The sequence below is a fragment of the Pleurodeles waltl genome, chromosome 6 (assembly GCF_031143425.1).
Source record: "Pleurodeles waltl isolate 20211129_DDA chromosome 6, aPleWal1.hap1.20221129, whole genome shotgun sequence".
In the NCBI taxonomy this organism is placed as follows: Eukaryota; Metazoa; Chordata; class Amphibia; order Caudata; family Salamandridae; genus Pleurodeles; species Pleurodeles waltl.
In genome coordinates, this window is record NC_090445.1 from 1,096,975,981 (window position 1) to 1,097,002,013 (window position 26,033).

General features: G+C 44.6%; 1 protein-coding gene across 2 annotated transcripts in view; it reads left to right on the top strand.

Annotated features, from left to right (window-relative positions):
* CSGALNACT2 (chondroitin sulfate N-acetylgalactosaminyltransferase 2) overlaps window positions 1-26,033 on the top strand; it is a 315,984-nt gene that overhangs the window by 94,566 nt on the left and 195,385 nt on the right. The window lies entirely within an intron of this gene.

A 26,033-nucleotide genomic window follows, 5' to 3' on the forward strand; every position in this document is an offset into this window, starting at 1 on the left:
ATGTGACACATTTCGTAGTAATTTTAATACTTTTCACTTTTTACAGTGTTGACAGTGCCTGGCAGAGGTTTCACTTCCTAGTATACATTTAACATCTAAACGCAGCAGTCCACTAAAGCAAGGTTTCTTGTCACTGCACAGTAAAGAGAAAGCCAGTGTGTTACAACCCGTTTGGCAGAATTTCCCAGTGTCATGAACTACGTGGCAGTAGACTCAAAATAACTTTATGGTCTTTGAGCAATGTTTTCCTATGAGGGTAGGATCAGGAGTTATCATAAACACATGGTTCTCAGTTCTTTTACATCTAAAGTGTTTACAGTCCTGACTGATTGAACAAAGGTGTCAGCCACAATATCTACGTGCATCACATTTCATGTGATCTGCCCACTCTGTCATAACTTTTGTCTCTAGAGGTGTGGGGATCATGGTGGTTTGAACAAAGGCAATTTGCAGTATGCCAACTGTAACAAATAACAAACTAATTTCCATCTTCTATTGAAAAAAGGAAATTAATATTTCAACTCCAAGAAAACATAATATTTTAGGTTGCTAAATGGCTGGCTTAAAGGGAAAGTTTAATTGCCGGGCTGGTTGTCTGTGACAGGGTGCATTTAACAAAGTTCAGGGGGAGTCGGTGAATAACTTTTTATTTTTTAAATATAGTGTTTGGTAACACATGTTCTGTCCTGAAATATCCCTGCTGGTATTTGAAATTGATTTAAAACCCATAGTTTGTTAGCAAGAAGAGCAGGGTGAACCCAAATTATTGGCTTGCATCGCCATGAAAGTTGGTCATGATGTAAATGTTTAGATAGCAGAGGCACATACAGGTTCTGGGCTACTTGTAGAACTGCTAGTTTCCATATCAAACAATGTCTTTAAGCAGTGATGCCTCTGGAACTTTAAGGATTAGTATAATTCTTCAGAAGGTATTCATGGATTGGCCCTGTTGAATTTGATGGATGTTATGCAGATTTATGAAGTGCACTATCACGTGGAGGATATCCTGGTGTGGATTACTACATCATTACACTTAGTTGGCTCCTTCCATGCTTTCCGGATCCTTTCTCCTTTTCTTCTGTTGGTCCGACTGACAGAAGACCCTGGACCAAGCTTAATCCACTAGATATAGACGATTGCTGTATACAACTCTACCTCTCTGTCTGCCTATCACAGAAGCAGTAAAGCTGATTAATTCTTGTATCTCCAACTCTTAAAACCTTTCAAACCAGGTAGAGGCCATCATCACCCACTCTTTGCCTCCTTGCTAGGTCAAGACATTTTTTTTGTCCTTAATTCCATTCTAAACAAGTGAAGAGATGATGGCTCTGATATTGTTCTCTAGCTAGAAGTCTACAATACGCTGATATCTTATGAGGCTCTAAAAAGATAACTGAGCTAGTAGAGCCAAATATGATGTTACTAGGTCAGTCCGCTTTGAACAATACCATAGAAATATTTAAAATTGATCACTCCCTGGCCAGCCCTACTAGTAGAAATATTCTTAACTGAACCCTCTCAATCATTTTGTGTTAACTTATACCATTACTTTCCTGATGAAATTGCAACTTTTTGCAGTACATTACTTCCTGTTGAACTTCATTTTCTCTTCTTACATCAACTTGTCAGTTCTTCCTTGTGAGTCTAGATTGGAACGTCATTCCTACTTTTCTTTATTTGTGGACTCTACATTAAGTCTTATTTTGTACATCAAATGTGGCCATCCTCTGAATCCCTTTGCCGTCAGTGTTTTCCAGAAAATTTCAGATGAGATTGAAACAGTCGCTCTGGTAGACTTCTATACTGCATATTCCTCAACTTGTAAATATTAATTCCCCATCCATCAGAATGAATCTGGACACTTTGCTACCAATTTCTTCTTACGTCTGCAGGTAGCATTGTGTGGCTCTGGGTCAGATCCATATCGACCTGGATGTGATGTCTGAGTCCCCATATGTATGCCACTTCAGTGCGCTGAGGTCTGATCATTTCGTTCCACACCTTATAATGCAGATCTTGAGCTTGACTAATCTGGTCATTCTATCAGAATTTTTTTCCCCCCCAAACAAGAGCCTGAGGACCTGTCTCCCTCCTTAAAAAAGCAGAGTTCAAGCTGTGTTGAGACGGTCACTGACACCCATGACACCTGTCTTTGGAGTCTGGGATCTAAACAAGACTCAGCGTTGTGCGAGTGCTGCCGCAAGATAATTGCAAGGCTATCTGTGACCACAAAGCAAAACTTCCCGTTGCCAAACTTTGTAAGAAGTTGAAGTGATCTGGGTTAAAGTTGAGGGCAGGGATGCGCTATTGTTCCCAATGCTGCTCTCATGGATGGTTGTGCATCAAAGCTGCACAGATTTGGTAAGTCAAAAGTTAACAAAAAAACACAACAGGTCCCAACATGGGCCACTCCCACCATTCGAAATCCCATAACACCCTGGGAACGTTGAGTCGTTCCCTTGCTTAGGTACAGGTTCTGCAGCTGACCCTGATGTTCCTCGATGTTCCCGGGCCATTGGCGATGCCACAACTGCTCCAAGAGCTGAAATAAGGGCTTTGACTCCATATTTGGTACCCCAAAGGGTCCCTCTAGCATGCCTTCAGGACCCAAAGAGCAGAGGAAGATTTTAGTTGGGTTACTGCTGTCAAATCCATCACTGATGTTATTGTGTCTGATGCAAATACGATCAGAGGGTGGCCCCTTCCTCCATTACAGCACCACAGACTCCGGACCTGGTACAACGTCTGGCTCTGGCGCTGCAACCACAAATCCAACATTGGCTCCACTGGAATCTGAGCTGATAGTCTTATCGGATTCTGAAGCCCATCCCCCAATGCAGACCACAATAATGCACCCATTCAAACCCAGAAAAGTATGCTCCTCACCACAATGCTGATGATGATGCATACAACAATATGTCCGATGGCCTGTTAAGTGTTTGGAACCTATTTGATCACTAGCAGTAGGCAAGTGGGCTGGACCCCTCCCCAGACATAGGTCTGTCCTCCCCAAACCCAGCTATGGCAACTGATGTGTCTGCCTCTTTTGCAACAGTGAATATAGGGCTACAGAGGTGTTATATCGCACTCTTCCGACAACCGAGGTGAAAACTAATATTTTCAACCCAGGACAAACCAACCAAGAACCTTTTTATTGCCTTAAAATGAAGCCCTCATTGATTTAGTAGTAGGGACCTGGGCAAAACCGGGATCTTGCCATTCGATAACAATGGCAATATAGACCCACTCCTGGGATCCTAATTTCTTTCTTAAACATCCCACTGTGGAGAGGTTGGTGGTACAAGCATCCACTAGTCAGAGTCTAAGCATAAGGAAGCCTTTGGCAAGCATGCATTTTCCGTTGCTAGCTTTGCTCTCAGATTTGTCAGCACTCTTGCCTCCTGGAGTTACTTGCATGCATTCTGGGAAAGAGTGGTGGCCCTCTTGCCAGCTGTCTCAGAGAACATCCGGCTCACTTCTGAAATGCAGATGGCCAGTACGCAGTGAAATATTATATATGTTCTGACTTGGACATGACCAACTTCCTGAGTACGGCAGTCGGGACCAGCTTGATGCTGTTGTGCCACACCTTGATTCGCTCCATGGGTTATCCGTCAGATGGTCAACAATCATTTATAGAAATGTTCTTTGATAGCCCTTAACTGTTCAAATCCTAGGCAGACTTGTCCTTACGAAGATTTAAAGAGGGCAAAACCACCACCAGCTCTCTGGGAATAGCTTCACCTGTTGGGCATATCCCGCAACAGCTCTTCTCTTTACGAGGCTTTGATACAAGATATTACCCGGGGCAGCATCTGTAGCAAATCAACAGCAACAGGACTCCCAGTCATTTTGAAATAGAGGCTGTGGATTAGGTCAACAGGTTCCAGGCCTCCAGAGGCATCAAGGGAGCATCGTTATTTTAGGCCTTGTTCTTCAGAACCTGGGCCGGCTCTGTGCCTCCCCAAGTTTCTGGGAGCTGGAGCAGTCCCTTTCTATGAGACCATGCATCTCATTTTTGGGCAGTCCAACCTTGCCAGACTGCCTTTGGGCCCCTTGGGGTCAGTGGGGGCCACATCCGGTTCCGTGCCGACGGCTTGGGCCTCCGCACCAATGGACTCTCAGGGAACCAGTCCTGGATCCGAGCCCTTCCCCAGTTGTTCTATCTCAACCACGCATCTCATTTTTGGGCAGTCCAACCTTGCCAGACTGGCTTTGGGCCCCTTGGGGTCAGTGGGGGCCACATCAGGTTCCGTGCCGGCGGCTTGGGCCTCAGCACCAATGGACTCTCAGGGAACCAGTCCTAGATCCGAGCCCTTCCCCAGTTGTTCTATCTCAACCTTCCTCTATGCCAAATCCTGATGCTGATGCTCCCACTGGTGGTGCCATCCCAATTGTCATCCCCACCACGGAGCCATATGAGCATCGTCCGACACCAGCAGGAGCTTAGCCTCCTAGGTCGGATCCTGAGCCCTATTCTGCTATGCTAGGCCTTGGGGAAGACGGGGGGTGGTGGTGGACACTGGACCTTTTAGAACGCCAATCACACGAAGAGGAAATGGACTGGCATGAGTACATGGGTGAAGCTAGTGTACTGGACACATCTCCAGATGCTGGTATGCTTTCTACCACTGCCGTTGCTAGGGTGGAGGAAGCCTCCAATGCATTGGTGGTGAGGAGGGTGGCTTAGGTTGTGGACCTCTTGTTCCCCTTTGCTACCCTTGGTGGCAGTCAAGACTAATCTCTTGATGTAGGTGCTGCAACTGGGAGCTTCCACCTCTGAACACGTGCTCCTGTTAAATGATGCCCTCAAGAACGTCCTTCTGGATACATGGTCCAAACCCAGCACAGGGGCCCCTATGAATAAGATGGTTGCCTGCCGCCATCGTCCTGCACCTGGGGACCCAAAATTCCTGATGCAGCACCCCACACCTGAGAGCTTGGTGGTCCAAGCCTCTACTTCCCATTCCCTACCGTTCCCCCTGATAGGGAATCCAAGAGGCTGGATTAATTTGTGAAGATGTTTTCTTCTGTCAGTCTTACTTTATGGTCTGTGAGCACCATTTGCCGTTTGGGCCGTTTAATCCCTCACACTGTGGGACACGGTTGCGCAAGTGCTGCCACAGGTCCTGGAGGAGGCCTGGGCTGCACTCTCTCAGGCTGTTGTTGACAGGAGGAATGCAGCAAAGGTCGTGATCCATTGCAGAATGGGCATGACCGACTCGCAAGGCAGAGCGGTTTCTACATCAGTGGTCCTGAGGCGCAATGCCTGGCTAAGGACGTATGGCTTTTCCGGGGATGTCCAAGCTTCTCTCACAGACATGGCTTTCGGTGGCACCGGTCTTTTCGGAGATGAGGCAGATTCGGCGCACAATTGCTTCAAGGATTCTCGTGCTCAGGCCAGGTCCTTGGGCCTTGCAACAGCCCCTTGCCTCCCCCACTCTGCCATTTGCGCCTTTCTTGGCTATGGAAGGGGCTTATAACCGCATCAATTCCCATCCAGCTGCCATGCACCGCATGGTGCTCAGTCTTTGCATGGTCGAGAGTATGGGAACCACTACCCTTGTGGGTCAGGTGGCCAGCGGTCTGGTAAGGACAACCTCCCCCCCCCTCATCACATCCTCACTATGGAGCACCTTCTAAACCCTCCTAGTCGGCCTCTTTGCCACCATGTTCACCTCGTTGGCAGCAGGATTGCAATTGCAATTCATTACTTTGGACAGGCCGGTTTTGAAGATCGTCCAAGGGAGCACAGCTCCCTCCCCTTCTAGACTACCCATCCATTCTCCTGGTACTTTCTGGTGCCCAAAGAGGACAAGGGTCATCTCCCTAGTCTAGACCAACAAGCCCTTAGTCCCTTCATTGAGAAAGAGCAGTTCAAAATGCTCACACTGTCTTAGGTTTTGTCTGCCCAGGATCGTGGAGACTGATAGTAGCTTTGTACTTGCAGGACACTTCTTTCCACATCCCCATCCTGCTTGCCTACAGACGTTACTTGTGGTTCACGATAGGCCACAAGCACTTTCAGTTTATCATGCTTCCCTTTGGTTTTGCCAATGCACCGTGGGTGTTCGCCTAGGTGATTGCGGTGGTTCGAGCTCATATGTGAAGATCAGGTGGTATCCGTTTTCCCTCATCTCAATGACTGGCTGTTCAAGGCTTGCTCGACCCAGGCTGCCGACTCCCACATCCAAAATAAGGGGAATCTTCTGCATTTACTGGAGCTCACTATAAACGTTCCAAAGTCCCATCTGAATACCTCTCAGATGCGCCCTTTCATCAGAGATGTTCTGGGCACGATGCAGTTTTGGGCTTATCCTCCTGAGGGAAGAGTACAGGGTATACAGGCTGTAATACAGATGTTTCAGCCTTTGTCCTAGATTTTGGTGAAACTGACTGAGGTGGCTGGGCCTCGTGGCCTCCTGCATCCTACTGTGGCCCGGTGGCATATGCAAGCTTTGCACTGAGACCTCAAGTTCCAGAAGGTGCAGCATCAGGGGAATCTCTCCAACATGGTCTGGATCTCGGAGGAAACTTTGAAAGATCTGCTGTGTTGGTTAATGAATCACAATTGGGCCAGAGGCAGAACCCTCTCTCTTTCCCAACCAGATCTATCAGTAGTGACAGCCTTTCCTGATGTAGCGCAGCCAGGTGGAGATCAGAGGAATTTGATTCTCTGTACACAGGACTCCACATCAACATGCTGAAGTCCATGCAATATAACTGGCATTAAAAGCCTTTCTATCAAGGGAAAGATGGGGTAGGTGTTCACCACAACAACACTGCCATTTGGTACTACAACAAGAAGGGTGGGCTGGTGTCGTGGACCCTTTGTCAAGAGGCCCAACGCCTTCGGACATGACTGGAACAGCAGGGCCTATCCCTCATGGTACAATATCTGGTGGCCTGTCTGAATGCCAGAGCAGACAAACTGAGCTGAAAATGCATAGTGGATCACAAATAGCGTCTCCAACTAGAGGTGGCACAAGATCTCTTTTCAGCAGTCAGAAGAGCCTTGGTTAGATATGTTTGCCTCTGCCGAGAACGTGCAATGTCAGCAGTTTTGCACACTAGAGTTTCCAGGGCAGTACTCTCTTGGAGACACATTTACGTCTGAAGTGGAATTCAGGCTTCTTGTACACCTTTCTGCCCATACAACTCCTGCCCAGAGATCTTATGAAGATAAGGGATGACCAGGCCCAAGTAATCCTTATGGCTTCGGACTGGGCACGGAGAGTCTAGTGTCTGAGCTGCTGAGCATGTCCATTGATCCTCTGATCAGACTGCCCCTTTGGGAAGATCCTCTATCTCAGTAGCTGCAGATGATTGTTCATCTGAACCTGTCCACTCTTTGCCTTCTTGCATGGAAATTGAGGGCCGGCAGTTGACAACTTTTGATCTTCCTCCCGAAGTCTTTAACGTCATGTTGGCAGGAAGGCATCCCTCCACTAAAATGGTAAACACCTGTCGTAAGAAATGCGTGGCATAATGCTCAGGCAAGTCTGTTGATCCCCTTTCTGTCCTCTTTCTCTCCTCGCTCAAGGGGCTCTGGCTTAGGGGACTCTTAAGGGCTATTTATCTGCTATTTCTGCTTTTTTGCAGTTGCCCTATCAACCTTCCTTGTTCAAGTCTCCTATTGTACATTACATAAGTTCTTCTAAGGCCTTATCTCTTTCCTTTATCCCCATTCATTATGCCTGGATACAATTTTAATTTTGGTTCTGACCTTCTTGATGTGCGCTTCTTCTGAGCCTCTTAATAACTGTCCCTTCAGGCTTCTCACATTACAATTACATCTGCTCGCCTGCCGCTGTCCCTCTATATTTACCCTGACAATGTGGTGCTTCGCACTATGGCCTCTTTTTCTGCCAAAAGTGGTCACACCTTTTTATGTAGGCCAGTCTATCACCATGACTACTTTTTACAAACATCCACATCCTTCTAAGGAAGAGGAGAAACTCCACCACCTGGACCCAAAGAGCTGTGACATTCTATCTTGGTCATATAAAGGAGTTTAAGGTGGATGATCAACTCCTCATTACCATGGGTGCGAAAAAATGTCGGCCATGCAGTAGCAGACCATCTCCAGATGGGTCGTACTCTGCATTGAGATCTGCTATGCACTGGCCAAAAAGCAACTTCCTGAGGGCTTTCAAGCTCATTCCACCAGATCTAAAGCTGCAACCACTGCGTGGGCAGGCACAGTTCTGGTCCTGGACAACTGGGAGCCTGCAACATGGGCATCTTGGCACAAGTTTACTAAACACTACTGCCTGGACACTCAGGTTCGTCGGGCTGGGCACTTTGCCTGTTTTGTCCTGCAGGACTTTCTCATTTTGAAATTGGTTTGCAGAACCTCTTCTGGGGATGGCATTGCTTGTGTATCCATTCAAAGATAACATCTGCAGCTAGAAGCCTCTATCAGATGAACAAGTTATTTACTTACAGTAACACATTATCTGGCAGAGACTATATCTACCTGCAGATTTGTTACGGACCCACCCACCCATCCTCCTCTCTCTGGGAGCAGGTTTCTTGGGGCAGGGCCTTCTCTTTCAGGGGCTTAGTTTTGACACACTAGTGGTCATTGTTATTCATGGTGCCATACTTCTGTAGTGGAAATTCGTGAAAGGAAACTCAGTTGGTATGTCTGGGTGGCACCTATATAGGCACTGTAATGTAAGTTACGGCACGGATGACGGACACAGAGCTTATCGATGCCACCTACTGGTGCGCAGAAGTACTGCACACGAAAAGTCTTCCAGATGCAGTCTGACACCTGGGGGGAATTCAACAGTAAGGAGTCTGCAGCTTGATATAGTCTCTTCCAGATTAGGCATTACTCAAGGTAGGTAACTTGTTATTTATGATAATCTCGGATAGCGGACGCCATTTTTCAGTAATTGTAATTGTCCAGGAGTGTTTGTTGGAATAGGATTTCAGCTGTTTTAGTATTACCCCATATCAAATGTTTCATCTAGGCATTTAAGCCGGAAGTTGTGATGTGTTGTGTAAAATGTTTCGGAAAAGTTTAACATTACAAGAAAGCCAGCATTTCCCTCATCTGAGACTTGTAGGTTATCATCAGTAACGAGAAGCACAGCTGTTTCTGTGTGTCCAAGATTAAAACTGGATTGATAATTATTTAGTAAGGAGTTTGTATTGTATATGTAGTTTCTGTTGTTCTCCGTGCTAAAGTGAAAGTACACCAAGGTTTTTAATATTTTTTTGTTTTTTGTGTGCCTAAAGATGGTAGCCATAGTAAATTCAGTGGTAGAAAGTGTGTTTTTTTTTTTAGCTTTTCCCTGAACTTCTGTAATTTTTGGTGAGCACGAAAGCTACAAATGTACACACCATTTGTGAGGCTGGTATTAGAAACTGCTTATTTAGGTGATTGGTAGCTTCTCCATTGTTTAAGTTTCGCCTACTAGACACCGCAAGCTATCTGGTTGTGAAAAGCCTTTTGTGGGGTTACAAAAAAAAAACCGCACAGCCTTCCCATTGCTTACCATTGATTGGCCTTATTGTCACTTCCATTTGCTTATTCAATGGATTGCCTTCTCTTCTGGTTTGTTCCTTCCCTAAATCATAGCCTTTTTGCAGTCCTTTGGATTGGATTACTTGTATCCTTCTACTGCTCACTATTAAGGAGCTACTGTTTTGATTAAGCATCCCAAGACAGTGCGATTGTACCATTGAATCTGTTGCCCTGTGAGTGACCACTTTATTTCTTCATAGGAGCTCGTCGACCTGTAAACAAGTGTACTTCAAGACTGTTTGGCCGCTTTCTTAGTTTTCCCTTTACTGTTTGTGCCTTTTTAGAACTCCTATTTTCACAATATTTTTTCTCACTTTTACATCTTCAATGTATCTTGTATATGCTTGCCGAAAAAGATTCTTTTCAATTTTTACGTTTTCCATCATGAACATGTTTCTTCAGTTAAAGTATTTAAGGCAATTTCTTTAAAAAAAAAATCGAAACAGCCCATTCTTTCAGTATTTAAATGATAAACTTTGCCCCAGGCCAAAGCAATAAAGTTATGAGCACAACCAAAGTCACCAATGATGCAGGGGTACGTGGAGCACCCATCTCCACCAGTATATATATAAAAAAAAAAAAAGGGTGTCCACTTTCAGTTGTCTGCTGCTCTTCCCTGAAAATACAGTAGAAGCAGATGAACCAAGGGGCCATACATTTCAGGTAGCTCCCCGGTGAAGTGTGCGCTCTGGTGTGTTTCGCTCTATAATCCAAACTATTTTATATGTATGTGTATATTTTATTGAAAGTTTTGTGGAACATCGTTAAGTAGGGTCAAAGTTATTCACAATTTAAAAAGAAACCTTTAGACTTCTCATCTCAAACATAATTACAGTTTTGCTAATGCTTACTGCCATAAATAAACGTAAATTACATCTTACTTCGTGCAGCCTTGAAGCATTGTAGTGTGGCCGCATAACGGAAGGAAGGGGTTCCGTAGATTTATTTAACTACAGGGCCACAGGCCAAGTAACACGTGGATGTAACTTGATCCCAGGTGGCATTGTATGACCACAATGCACTTTATTTTGTCTTTTGTGAAGTGTCAGATAGGTTTATACCTCGACAGAAAGGCTTCCCAAATGATTAAAAAAATGCAAATCGCCAGAAAGGTGAATTTGGAAAACAAGTCCTAGCCTTGTGTGAAATTTTAGTAGCGGAGTCCTTATCCTATGTTTACAATGGGTTGTGAGTATTTTTTCCTTCTTTTGAGGAAGAAGGAAACTTATATGAATACTTTAGTGATGGTATGGTGCTGATTATGTGTGTGCATGCCGTCCCTGTGGATTTCGGAGCATATACTATAGTTAATGCATGATGGCGTTTCTGAAGATATTGATATATTTATCCTAATTTTCTTTGTGGATTAATCTTTATTATAGAGACTAAGCTAAAGAAATTACATACATTACCACGTCTTTTCTTGCACTTTGTTCCTGCATCTATGGAACACTTGAGACATGATTTGAAGAAAACAAAAAGTGAAGGGTGGAATGCTGCTTTAATCTCTGCCGCTCGTAATTACTCGGGCCGCATCCCAGTCAATGGCTTTTTTTGCCCATTCTGCTATCCTTGTCAGGATCCAGTCATATGCAATTTAGCCTTGGTCCTGCTCCCCGTAGGAAAGGTCTATCCCGAACTGCCAGGTCTATTCTAAATCGGAACACAAGCAACTCCAGGTCGGTTTCAGCTCCAGGTAATTACCAGTGGCTGGAATTAAGTCATTCCATCCATCACTTTTTTTGTATTCACTGTGATACCCTAAGTGTGATAGCTTGCCACAAACATGTGTCCCATTCTCACTTTGCAACTGGAACTAAGCTGCGCCCGACTGTCCAAAATGGCCCGAAACTGATCTTGGGTTGTTTTAAGATGGACCTAGCCTGGCAGTTAAGAATTAATTGTTGTTGTTGAATTAGGAACAAGGCTGGATTGCATAGGGTTGGGTCTAACTTGAGGTGGCATGCTGGGCAAAAAACTGTGGATGTTGTGTGAATAATCATCAGTGGCTGAGATTAATCTAACCATTAAATCCATCACTTTTTTATGATTTGGTTGACAGGCTAGCTGTTGCCAGGCAGTTATGTCATCATCACTAGAGAGGAGCTTTGGCTCTGCCTACATGTTGGGAGCCAGGAGTACCTTTTGTGACTGGGCAGAAGGTGTGTATTTCCTCAGAAAAGTGCTTGCCTTCCATGCAGCTCTGATTATTTTGTTTATTTATCCAGCTGCCAGAGCTTGAACTGTCAGGGGCACACACATAATATTGTAAAGCTATTTAAGTGTTTTAAGTAATTTGCTAATCTATGGCGTTTTTCTCTGGCAGAAGCAGAGCTGGAAGGACGACAGTCATTAACCTATATGGATTTTTATATCTCACTTGACAGTCAAACTGTCACCGGATCAATAATCTTATACTAATATTGTTCTACAGTTATTTATTTCCTTACAAATAGACATCCATTCCAATGCTATCTTTTTGTAGTGCTTCACATTTCCATACGGCATTCCTTCAATGCTAAAATCGCCATCTTCCCAGCTTTCAGGACAGGCAGACTTGAATCAGAATATCACATTTTTAACAGAATGTTGGCATTTTACTTGGATACACCCCATTTTTACTATTTTTTGTGCTTTCAGTTAGTGCCATAAATGGGTGTGAGATCGGTGTTGAATGCCGGAAAGCTAAACATTTCTGAAAAGTAGACAAAAGTCTGAATTCAGCAAGGGTTCATTTGTGTAGGTCCTGCAAGGTTTTCCTACAGAAATAACAGCTGAATTAAAAAAAAAGATATATATATATATTTTGAAATTGAGGTGAAAAACAGCCATTTTCCCCCATGTTTTACTCTGTAACATTTTCCTGTGATGTCAGATTTTTTTAACGCTATATACCGTTACGTCTGTTGGACTTTACCGGGTATACAGCAATTCATTTGCTGAAATATAAAGAGTGAAAAATGGGTATCAAGAAAACCTTTGTATTTCGAAAATGAGCACAAGATAAGGTGTTGAGAAGCAGTGGTTATTTGCACATCTCTGAATTCCCCGGTGCCCACACTAGAATGCGAATTACAGGGCATTTCTCAAATAGATGTCTTTTTTGCACACTGGCTTACATTTGGAAGGAAAAAATGTAGGGAAAGACAAGAGTCATTAATACTTGTTCCTCTGTTCTGTATTCCCCGAAGTCTCCCAATTAAAAATGGTACTTCACTTGTGTGGGTAGGCCTAATGCCCGTAACAGGAAACGCAAAATGGACACATCACATTTTTACATTGAAAACGTTTTTTGGAAAGTGTCTAGCTGTGGATTTTGTTCTCTAGCTCAGCCGGCACCTCGGAAAAACTACCAAACCTGTGCATTTTTGAAAATTAGACACCCAGAGAAATCCAAGATGGGGTGACTTGTGGAGCACTCACCAAGTTCTGTTACCCAGAATCTTTGCAAACCTCAAAATGTGGCCAAAGAAACACTTTTTCCTCACAATCCGGTGACAGAAAGTTCTGGAATCTGAGTGGAGCCACAAATGTCCTTCCACCCAGTGTTCCTCGAGTCCCACGATAAAAATGGTACCTCACTTGTGTGGGTAGGCCTAGTGCCCACGACAGGAAATGCCCCAAAACACAATATGGACACATCACGTTTTCCCAAAGAAAACTAACCTGTTTTTTGCAAAGTGCCTAGCTGTGGTCTTTGGCCTCTAACTCTGCCGGCACCAAGGGAAACCTAGCAAACCTATACATTTTTTTAAAACTAGACATCTAGGGGAATTCAGAATGGGGTGACTTTTGGGGCTCTCACCAGGTTCTGTTACCCAAAATCCTTTGCAAACCTCAATATTTGGCAAAAAAACAAACACTTTTTCCTCACATTTCGGTGATAGAAAGTTCTGGAATCTGATAGGAGCCACACATTTCCTTTCACCCAGCATTCCCCCATGTCTCCCAATAAAAATGGTACCTCACTTGTGTGGGTAGGCCTAGTGCCCGTGTTAGGAATAGATCACATAATGGTCAATGTTGGTCCTTACATGAAGGCAGCTGTTGACCCTGGGGTGATGCATTTCTGATGCAGGCACTGGGTAAAGGCACTCAAGTGGGGTAGCGTTTTCATCAGGACAGGTGGGAAAACACTGGGTGGTAGGAATTTTGTGGATCACAGCATATTCCTGCAGTTTGTGTGACAGAAATGCAAGAAAAAATAGGAGTTTTTATTCAAGATTTCACCTTTGCAGGGTATTCTGGGTAATACAATTTGGGGTAATCCACATAAGCCACTCCTCTGTGGACTCCCCTGGGTGTCTAGTTTCCAGAAATGTCTGGGTTTGGTAGGTTTCCCTATATGGCCGCCGAGCCGAGGATCAAAAACGCAGGTGCCTGCCTTAGAAAACCAGGTTGTTTTGTGATAGATATTTTTGATGTCTCCACAATACAATTTGGGCGTTGGAATTTGGGGCTGACCTAAATTGGGGAGCTCCCAAGAGAGCACTCTCTCTTTGCTTGCCGCATGCACTGCTCTCTGGGTTGGGCTAACCCGCTATTGTACTGCTGCACAGACTGTGCTTGCGAAGGGACAGCAGGACTATCCTCATCACCTCCCTCATAATCGCTGGAAAGGGAATTATCGAATGGGACTCCTCGGACTGAAAAATCACTCTGAGTCTGCGCCATTGCCCTATCCCTCAGATGCGGTCTCAGTATCTGCTGTCTCAGTCTCTGATACTACGTCACAGCTGTCCCCTATAACCCAAGGGCTTGAGCAGCAGTCATCCAGTGAGATGCCATCTCTGCTAATGGCTAAATTGTCTCTCTAAAACACTAGCCTACATAGACAGTCACAACATTGCTGGTGTGTGTGTGTGTGTGTGTGTGTGATATACCTGCAACAGTGGAGGTCACCTTACCATCGCTTCTTCTCTCAATAAGCATGTTCTCTCAAGACACTAAAAAATAAAATAAAAAAAAAGACACAATATTACATCTCCTTGCCACATACCAATCTTCAGTCTTTAGCGCCCAGTTCAACAATCATTATTGGTTCTCCCACTCCCATTACCTCCTCCTCCGATTCCCTCACTACCACCCAGCAAAAGTGCATTTCATCTCTCCATAGCCCCCCTGTCCATTTTTTTTTTTTTTTCCAATTAAAAAAAAAGAATTTTTACACCCCTGTGGGGGAGCGATTGTTCTGCATCTATGCACGGTTAGAGGTGGGAGAGCGACACATTTACAATGGAAGCAGAGCCAAGGGTCTACCGCGGATCTTGGAGCCTGTGCACAAGCCAAGCCCTGAAAATGTATGCTGTGTAAATCATGGAACAAACCTGTAAAATGTGATAAAAAGCTGCTTCACAATCCAAATTGTATTTCCTTTAGTTGTGAAGCTTTGAGTTTAATAAATCACATTACACCACTACACTGAAGTACTTATTGAAAGTGGTAGTTTAAAAAAAATAAGCAATTAGTGGACTAAGAGGCAAGACAATTGTCTTGGAAATACTGTATGTCAGTGGTTCCCAACCTGTGGGCCGGGGACCCCTGGGGGTCCGTGAAGCCTCGTCAGGGGGTCCGCGGCAGCTTAACAAATGTAATTATATTAGGTCCCAGCTATCAGTATTGACTCAGTGGGGGTCCCCCGGTTCCAATAATGATTCAGTAGGGGTCCCTGGGCTCCAGTGTTGATAAAATGGGGGTCCACAGAAGTGAAAAGGTTGGGAATCACTGCTGTATGTGACCCAGATTATTAAAGAACAACATTACAGTGTGTTATGTCAAGTACAATTGGTTTTTCTACAGCTGGCTTTCTGAACTAACATAGTTGAAATGGCTTTCATACACAATAATAAAGAAAGAAGAGTTTTGGTGAAATTAAATATTTGCTGAAGCTCACACAGTTTCATCAGGAAGTTGTGATTTATCCAGGTTTTCTGGTTTCACTTTGTGGAAATTAGCTAGGAAGTGGGTATCCATTTGTCTTTCCTTATGTTAAGACTTCATTTTTACCATTTTGTACATTTTTCTGCAGTTTTTAGACTGCAGAAGCTCGATCCAAATGTATTGAAGCGCCTTACATAAGTGTTAGTTACATTACACTTTAATATTCATAATTTGTAGGTGGGAGGGAGTTAGGTGATTTGACCAGAAAACCAGGATGTTAAGCCAATGCAGAGACTCAAACCCGTAATGCAACAACTTAGATAGAGGGACGCAGACAGGCAGAAGCCATATGAAAGCTTGCCTCGTTATGGGCTCAAGGTTAACAGGACCTCGAGCTGAGCCAGGCTTCAGGCTTGAGCTTTTAGAGGCTCACCCTCTTCCCTCGATGCACGAAAATACTTTCACATAGGGTGCTCTGCATTCTCACTATCCAAGTAGCCTTGGGGAGGCAGTTTGTGCATCAATGTCTTAACTTATGATATTTGTGTAAAATTGCAGAAACAAGACTGTGAGAGCACAACACTTGGCTTTATACAAGCCATCAAACATTACCCGATTGACCCAGTGACAGACAAATACTCTTTCTTCGCTGCGCTATCATGGAGGAGTGTGCCATTCTTCTAAATACATTTTAGTGCCTTTTCTGGCGCAAAGAAGGGCTACACAAATGCACTACTATATAATACTCGCTGATGCTGGACACGTTTAAGGAGCGCAATTAACAAACTGCTAACTTCACAGGTACTGATAAGATCAGAGGCGTGGTTTTGAGTTTAAAAGGTATGTGTAAGAAAGATCCAGAAATTTAAAACTTAATTTTGTTTCTCTTTTCTGACCCTCTGGTGTCTAATGTCTAAGTGCTCTTTTTTTGAGTTTTTATATTTGCTTGGAGACTGAGCTGGTGCCACCTGCCTGCTTCACCTTTACGAAAAGGTGAGTAGAGGTGTTAGGTGTTAGTACATTAGTGAATGGTTGGTAATTGTTAAGAACTTTAGTGAAAGGAGAATGTTCTCTACGAGGCTAAGTCATATATGCAGAACGAGAAGTTGCAAATGCAACAATTAGGGCAGAGAAAGGAAAATGTGCCGAAGGAGGAGTGGTATTCTCGACTGAAGCGTGGTGTCGCTATTCATTGTTGGCCCCCTCTTGGACATATGAAATACCCAATTAAGAGTGAAAAATAGGATCTGAAAGTAGTGAACATTGACGGTGAAGACAAGTCTACACAAACTCCCTGCTCCGAAGTCTGAGAGGCAAGTTACTAATGTGTAGTCAACAACCTCTGCTGGAAAGCCTTGGTTGATACCGCTATATTGAGTCAACAGTTAGATGTCTTTGAAAGAGAGGAACTAATTTGGAATTCTTAAAGTCCCTTCTATCTATGTATTTATAGACATTTTACTTATGTATTGTCAATGGAAGTCACTTGGTTTTGTAGAGAGATAACAGTAAAATTGTTGTACGCAAGCTCTCAAGGAAGGGCACATTGGCAATCTTCAGCTCTACGGTCAAGTGTCACAGTTGAACTCTCTAAATTTTGATTAAGATCATGAGATTTAGAAAGTAGAAAGAAAAAGTCGCATCTCTCCAAATCTTCCACATGCAGACATAGGCTTGATGGAATTGCATCTCATACAGAAATGTATTGGAGCAGCAGTTCGACACTTCCTTAGTAATGTTCTAAGCACATTATAAAACGCAGCTGCCTCACATTCCGTGATACATACAGATAGCCAGTAGCAGTGCTCAGTGAAAGCACGCTGAGGAAATCGCCATTTCTTGCGGTCTATAAATATGCCTTTCTGTGGGAGTATTACATATAACTCCACCGTCTCCCTTGAATATGTGGCTGTTGGAATTTACCTTAGAAGCCAAGGCACAGGTTTCTGAGTTATATATAAACTGCAGGGAACTGTTCTGTACTGCTGTTTCCAGCTTTGTAGCTTGAGTGTTTCAGTGTAGCCAGTTTGATTTATGTTCTGTCCTTCAAGAAACCTCCCAATGCTTTGTTCCTTAGGGTGATGAGGGTCTCTGACTTGAACATATTCGAAATGGTATATCTCAGAGATTGATATTTATTGTGATAAAATGGTGCTTCAAATGAAATTGCTCTAGCAGCATAATGACTGAATGGAGTGACTAGAGTAGCACTGCAGCACAAACCGGATTGTCTCTCTACCCTAACTTGCTGAAACTTGATGGTAAGTGGGTCGCCGGTTTATTGTTTAGTTTTCGTACTGAGGTATACTGATGGTCTTAAATGTGTGAAGTGCACGTTCCTGAGGTGAGTCTCTTATTTGTACAATACCTCTGGAATACCACAAACGGATTACCTGCAGCTAAGTCTTTCTTCTTCCTTGATGAGGAGCCAGACCAATTCCTCTGGTTTAGAAATTTTAAACCTTCATCCATCTAGAGTTCGATATATGACCATGTCTAACTAGGCTCATTAAGACAGAAGTGCAGAAAAAATATGTATAATGCATTTTCCTGGTCGGTACCACTTCCAGTCTATGCTCAAAGGAGAGCCACTGGGAGGGGAAGAGGGGAGGAAATGACATAAGACTTGTTGTTTTAGGTCTCACCCACAAGACTGTGCAAGCTATGTGTTTGCAAAAAGGCCTATTGTCATCTTAACAAGAACCTACAGTGAGCTTGCAGCCCTACCACTGTTCACCATTGGTTGGCTTTATTGTTGCACTTATTTGCTTGATTCTTATTTAGTGTTTTTCCTTCCTCTTCTGTGCTTTTTCCATCCCCAGGAGCATAGCTTGTTTACCATTCTTTTGATTGTATCTTTCCAATTGTCACTTTAAGGGAGCTACCCTTTTCTTTTTGGTGAAGCACTCCACAAAACGATGTGTTTTCCATCTCTCTCCTTTGTGGTGTTCTCGCCTGACAAACATCCAGCCCTGCACTCCACGTTGCTCTCTTCTTTGTGTGCTGCTTGCTCTCTCTCATGTACTTATCCCTCAGACTCGCCCATCCTTCCCTCTGTTGTTCTCTGCCTCATGAGCTTTTCTCCCCATGTCCTATGTTGCTCTCATTTGTAAGCTGCTTGCGTGGTCTCATGTACTTATCCCCTTCCACAATCCCTATCCCCCTGTATGCTTTGTTATTTACTCCATTGTGTGTTTCTCCCTCCCAGGGTGTTGCTTTCTTCCTCGTGTGCTGCCTTTTCCCTTGTCCCATGTTTCCTGATTGTCCCTGCACCCAGCAATACTTTTTTGTTTGTATTTTGTGCTTTTGAGCTAAAAATGTAGTTTTTTTTTAATTTACTGATTCGAGTGTTGTCTGCCGTCTTGGATCGTAATTAAGAGGGAAGTTACACCTGTGTCCTTCTATAGGTACTTAAAAGAAGTGCATTGCTATGACTTCTTTTGACAGTTGCATCATTTTGTGCCAGTGCTGCAGAGCATTGGTAATGGAACTAAGCCCAAAACGTAAGAGCTACTATTTTTGCCAAAACCTTTGATCACTGCTTTTTTTTTCCAGCAGCAGACAGTGAAATTGACGTGCTGTTATTCACGTGAGTGTAACTCACAGCTCCTGTACAGTCAAGCATTGAAAGGACCCTACATGTACATCTAAGAGGGCATTTGGCAGCAGATACCTCTAGGCACCCATAAGGCATTCTGCCCATTACAGAATGTGACCTGTTGGTCAAGAATAACAGTTGCAAATCCAAGGTTATGTTGCATCACCAGCTAAGAGGAAAAATGTACTGCATTAAATACTGCGGAAAGAGTCCACTCTCGGATGTTACCAGAATCCATTTATAAGAGAGGGGAGGGAGAGAATGAAAACACTCAATCCTGTGGCCGGAAGAAATGATGATTTTGCAAGACTCCACCCTATTAATATGCTTTTCAAAAATAATGTTAATAGAGTTGTTGTGAGTGCCCAGAGTGTTCTGGCAGCTTTCACGAAGAGACTATGGAGGACGGTGAAAAGCATGAACTACCCGAGTGGAGCCACAGGAGAAAGAAGATGGAGCATAAAAAAGAAGGCCCAAACACAAGACCGTGTCCTGTTTGCAGGGTCCAGGGTCTCTGTCGGTGTAGCAAAAGGCAACTGGCAGTTCTTCCAAAGGCTCCAAAAAGCAGGCTGCTCTTTAACATCCGGCTGGGCCTGCCATCACGATACAGTCTGCCTAGTCAGGAGCTTTGTTTATTACTTGCAGTGTGAGCATCAAAATGGAGGCAGGAACTCGTCTCTTTCAGAGCTGTAGAGCCAGAGGCTACAAACTCAAGCCATAGTGTTGTATGTGTCTCTGTCTTAATCTGGCTCAGTTGCTTGCCGTTTTAACTCCTTGTGTGGTACAGTCTTCTGAGGCATTGCAGACACAGGCCGTTATGTTTTTTTTTTTTTTTTTTTTTTAAATAACGAAGTTTGGTAGAGTGAACTTAATGCAGAAAGTCTGTCAACAGCCACTGTAGTATACTGCTGTTGAAAATCGACAGCAGTTTATTTAGTTTGTGTTGGACCATATTGTATCTAAACTGCGCAATCTGTTGTCATGCACTTACCCCGATGACAAGTATGTGATGGCAGCTGGAAATACCTATGATGAAATCATCCGGATGGCTCACAAGCCTATTGAGCCCTGAAACCTATAACCACAATACCCTCTCCCCCTGCAAACATATCCTAGACATTCTAGAATAGGGTGTAATATTCAAAAGACAGCCCTACTGCCTTTGCCAGGGATGTGTCTACATTATTAAAAGCAGAAATATGTCATATTAAACAAATGCAACAGCTTAAAATTCAGTAATGATGGTACTATCTTACAATGATGTTCGTTAAAACCTGTAATTATTCACTGCTTGGGAAAGTTGCTAGCTGATCTTGGTGGTGTACTTCAATCACCAGGAGTGGTTTCTTCACGTTTCCTGACTTCTAAAGTTTGCAATTTTGTGGGAGCCTGTTTTTACTGCTCTCCTTCCTTGTGCAGGACCAGTCTGTCTGGTTCCTGGCTCTTCTCCTGGGCCAGGTGCCCTCCCTGCCTGCACACTCCAGGCCCACACCCTCCTTCGGCCACCTGCAGAACACCCGGTTTGGCAGAAGTCAGGAGCTTCAGCCTTCTGAAGATAACACTTGTATAGACCATTCGACTGAAGATCCAGTGGGACCCTTCAGGTTCCCACCAGCAGTCCTGTCCCTTTACTGTCCCCCAGGATGTAGGGGGGTCTGTGCCATTAGGTCTGGAGAAACAAATCCTAGTCACGGAGTGCCAGCTGAAGTCCAAAAGTCTATTAGGCCACCTCTGTAAGAACTAGGTGTCTTCTCTGCACATGCAGGATATTCCACTGGTGTTGCTTTCTCCAGGTACAGACCTCTTAGAAAGTCTCTCCCTTTGCAGGGTTTTTAAGTGGGGGTGAACAGTTCCAGAAGTGCAGCACCTCTGACCACTCGTTGTGTGACACTTCATCCCTCCAGTCCTGCCCCAACCTTCCTGCACAACAATTTGGTAATTTCGAAAGTGAAACAATCAAGTGGTCTGTTGAAAGCCCTTCACTGACAGCCTGAGCCCTACCTATAACTGTCAACTATGCTGGGTCCCTTACCTCTAAACCCTCAAAGGGAAGCTCCGCCTGTGACTGGCTCTAGAGATCAGTCCATAGTGTATAACACATTAAGCACCCTGCATACTTGAGTGAAGCACCGTAGATGTACATACTCCATAAGGCCTGTACAGGCCAGCTATAAATCCATCAAAGGTAATATTTTTGCGATAGGCTACGTGTGTGAAAACACCAGGCTGAATTATAAAGTAATTTCACATGAATAATACAGTAGTTTCAGTTATACGGTGTGCAGGTGTTCACATGCAGCAAGCCCAGCTCTTCTTACCCTAGCTGCATACCGTGTACTTTATGGTAAAAGTAGACCCTGGCGGTTAGCACTTACATTCCATTATAACGGAGCTAGCACTGGGTGAGACTCAGATAGTGAAACTCACTCACAGTAGAAGTCTGTAATCCCAGACAGTCCGAAAGTGAAAAATCCAGGGGGCTATAAAGGCGGAATACATTTCTCACAGCACTAGTTTTGCCATACTCTGATCAGACCAGGCCAGGTTTTGGTTGTATTGTGGAGAGTTTAGCCACACTGTGACTGTTTGTAATGAACTGCTTTGTTCAATACAGGCCTCAGTTCTTGTTACTTCAGTCATGTCTTTGTGTTGTCTGTATTTGATAACATTCTTACTGTTATGCACTCTAAAATTCTGCAAACACCAAATCCACAGTTGCAGACGGATTCCTTTTATGAGTCTGTCGTGCACAGTAGCAGCTTCTGTTGCAGCAACAGGAATGCATAGAAATATTTTTGCCGTTCTCAACAGATTTGGGAGATTGCAGGGAAATCATCGAGGTGCATATACAATTTTACTGCACCCACGAGGGTTATTTGTGTTGCTGGCTTTTCCTGTTTGAAAGAGTTCTGCCTTTGCTTGAGCCATGCACTCACAACAGTTTATTTTCTGATTGCCAACGTTTTTGTATTTCTGTAGAATGATTATATGTCTGGGAGGTGTCTGTAAGGTAAACTTTTGTCACTATACAAAAAGCATGTAATAAAGAAGAGCAGCTAGAATATGAGAATGCGTGATGACTCCGTGCGCAATCTAGTGTGTCTATGTTCTTCTCTGTTATAAGACTGTGGTCTCCAGCTTTACCTTTGCTTGATTGTTCCCTGCCCATTGCGGGTCTACTATTTAGTACCAAATGCTCCTGAAGGAGGGGGGGTTGCAGAAATTTGCCCGCTTAAGTAGCTGTTCTCCCCTAGTCTTGCATACTGTTCATCTTTTCCGCTCACCTAAAAGTGATCATTGCTTCCGAAGATAGATCAACTGATTAAGTAAAAAAAAAAAAAGCATATATATATCTGTCCCTCATTTGTCATACATAGCTTTGGGTATAACATCTGTAAATGTCTATATATTTTTTGCATACTATATTTTCTTCAAACCATCAGTTTAATTATATTCCGAAAAATATACATCACCTCTATTTGTTACGCACGTATATAGCTGCTGTATACTACTGTCGGAGACCTAATTGGTGTTAAGTCACTCCTAAGTGTCTGTAGTATTTCTGTGTACATTAAATGCTGCCAACTTTAGAACTGGACAACGAGGCGCAAGTCCTAATGTGGGCGTAACATCTTATGATGCTGGGCACATCACTTCATCGTCCCAGTTCCTAAACCATGAAACATTTCCTAGCTATCCTAACGGAACATTTCATTCTGTTAACGCCACAGATGCGAGGAAGTTTTATTTCCACAGCAACCATTCAAGGAAAACATTTTAATTTATCAGTCAAGAAAACTTTGTTTCCCATAAGGCCTAGGGAAATGTTCATAACGTAATGTCCAATCCTGTGCCAGAATCATCCCTCAAAGCCTTTTAACAACGCTTCCTCTTTCTTCCTGCGAAGGCAGCCGTCCAATGTGGCTCTCACTATTGTTTGGCAGACTCCTCCCTGAAGTAAAAGAAAGTAACCATGTAAACACCGCACTCTAAGAAATCCTATACATCAGAGTAAGAACTGGTTTATTCATAACTAGCAGAAAACAGATTGCAGCAAATTTATAACACTGACAATATCAACCTAGGCTGAAGATAAAACAACCCTAATTACTAGCAATGGAGATGTTCCACAAGAGGGTTTAGTACTATACCTGTATCGGAAGAGAAAAGTATACTATTTGGGTGGGCTAATACTTGCCTCCTCATCAGCACCCCCCACCCCCCGGGCTCCCCTACACTACCCTGCCAAACTGAATGGCTGGCGTCTGATCCGGTCACCAGATCCAGTTGAGAACCAAAGATTACATACCCGTTCCAGGCTTCCATGTGTGCAATCCAACTGAGATGTTCCTCTTTGGCTTCTTCCGAGAGAGGAACTGACTGGCAATAAGTGAGGCCGCTGTGGCGGTGGAAGATTTTTAGGCGGTACAGCCCCCGATAGTGTAGAGGGCCTGGGAATATGGCTTGGATGGAAGATAACATGAGGCCTACAATGCGGGCTATCTGTCTTACGGAAGAGGTGGGTCTGGCCAGAGTTATTCATAGTTCGTGTTTGATTTTGAACAGTTTCCAGGATGAAAGGCTCAGGTTAGCCTTCACCGAGTCCACCAGGAATCCCAGAAAGTGGATGGATTGGGATGGAACAAGGGAGGATTTCTCCCCCTTGAACACAAACCCTAAAGACTCTAGGAGAGTGATCGCCTTCGCAGGATGCGCTGAGAGACGTGATGGGTACTGGTCCATGAGCAGCGGATTGTCCAGGTATACTAGAAGGCTAGTATCCCTGTTGCCCGAAGTTATTCCACCACTGGTTTCATAACCTTGGTGAAGCACCAGGGGGTGGATGCTAGACCGACAGGAGGGAGGTGAACTGGAAGGTCTGGGATCACCACTGGTATTGGAGGAAGCGCCTGTGGGGTGGGAAGATGGGAATCGTAAGATAGGTGTCCTTTAAATCCAGATACACCATCCAGTTGTTTGCATGCAACAGATCTCGTAGGAGGTGGATTCCCTCCAACTTGAAATGGCGAAATACGAGCCATTTGTTGAAGTCTCTGAAGTTGATGACGGGATATTGGCCCCCGTCATGTTTCTTTGCCAACAATAGGTTGCTGAGGAAACCCAGAGGATGTAAATGTGTTGGTCTGATTGCCCCTTTGTTTAACAGTTCTGCAACCTCCATGTCCACTAGAGCCTTTTGTGATGGGGAGAAATGTATGGGACGTGGCTTGTGTAGGTTTGTCGGGGAACCATAGAACTAAATCTGGAAGCCCTTCGCTGTCCACAATATCCAGGCGTCTGTGGTCAAGAGTTTCCAGTTGTGACTGAAATGTACCAATCTTATCCCAAGTCAGATACCCAAATGGGAGTGGACTATTACCTTGGGAAGACTCGTAGGAGGTGTTATTCCAGAAGATCCCTTTTGATCCCTCATTGGCGGGCTGGCTTCTAGTTGGATAAAGCTTGGAGAAATGTGACATATCCTGCCACTGACCCCTGTGGTAGACAGATCGTCTGTTGGAGAATTGTTGGAATGTGAGGCCGGTCAAGTACGCACTAACACGCCTGGCTATTGTAAAAACATGAGGGGTGAAGATCTTGTTGATTGAGGTGTGGACCTTATCTAGTGAGGTTTGCTGAAGAGCGCTCCCTGCACTACAAGGCCTACCTCAGAAGTTGCCAGCTCCCCTAATTTAGGGTCTATCTTAATAAAGAGCGACCTGTATCTCTCTGTAGAGTTGGCGCAGTTCACATTCCCTAAGAATTTATTGGCTCTCAGAGCCCATACTGACAGTATCTTGGGGGAAATCAAAGAGCCGGAGACCTTAGCATCCTTTGCCATGTCTAGGATCTTTGATAGTGGTCCAGTTACATCCAATCGTTTTTTACGGCATGACCTGCAGGACTGTCAGTCCCTTTCTGGGGTTCAGTATGAATTTGGCCAAAAAGTTGGTCATTCTGGCATCTATTTTGGGGTTGGGGCTACATTTCCTTTGACAGTGGAGCAAAGACATACCACCCGTAGGCATCTCAGGACTTCCTTGTCTAGCGGTTTTCGCAGCCTGTTTGCCACATAAGACGTCACCTTTGGGCCGACGTAGAGGGCTTATTGAATGGGTGCCAGCACCTGGATTCTTGCAAACCCTCTCTGTCCAGTGCGATGGGGGAGTCCAGATTATTTGTGGGGTTGGGGAAGGGAGGATCCTATGAAGTGCTGGGGTCAAGGGGATCCTGGGCGGGGCTTAAGGGAGGCTATGAAAGCCTTTTTCAGGTGGGCAAATGCATCGGGGTCAACCTCCGGGTCCTCCACGTGCTTGGAGTTGAGAGGTATATTTAGCTACCCTTGGTGGGGGGGGGGGGGGCCTCAGAAGAAGGGCTCTCAGTCCTGCATTATGGCACAAGGCCGAGCACAGCTTGTATAGAAAGAGAGATGTTTGAGGGTGGGGCTGGCCTAGAAGCCCTAGCTATAGCACTGAAAGCGTGATTGTCAGCCTTGGTGGAAGAGGCCACAGTATTTACACCAACCAGCAGGTCGGTCTGTGAGGACCGACCAAATGCCTACCAAGGCCTTGTGTCTGCACCCCTTGCTTGTGGGGTTTGGTCATGATTATGCCACCTGGGTTAGGTCCCAGTTGCAATGGGCAGTGATCCTACGTGCTAGCAGCTTCAACTCCAGGCGGGGCATGGGGCCCTCAAAGTATTTACACACGCAATATTACTGCCTCATTATGAAGCGCACAGCCCAACACATCTCACTGCTGCGTGAAACTGACAGGGAGATGTCGTCCCAGAGAGGGATTAGAACTCGTGAAACTGGTGTGGTGCACTGCCCTCTAGCAGTCGGCTGACCATAAGAGCACCCGGAGTAACAGTCAATCGATTAACCCCTTCTGTGCCCAGGGCGTAATGGTTACGTCCTGCGGCACAGTGCTCGTGTGCCCAGGACGTAACCATTACATCCTGGGCACAGAGCTAGTGCTCGCTCTGTGGGGCTCCCCCCCACCCCCCCCCCCAAGG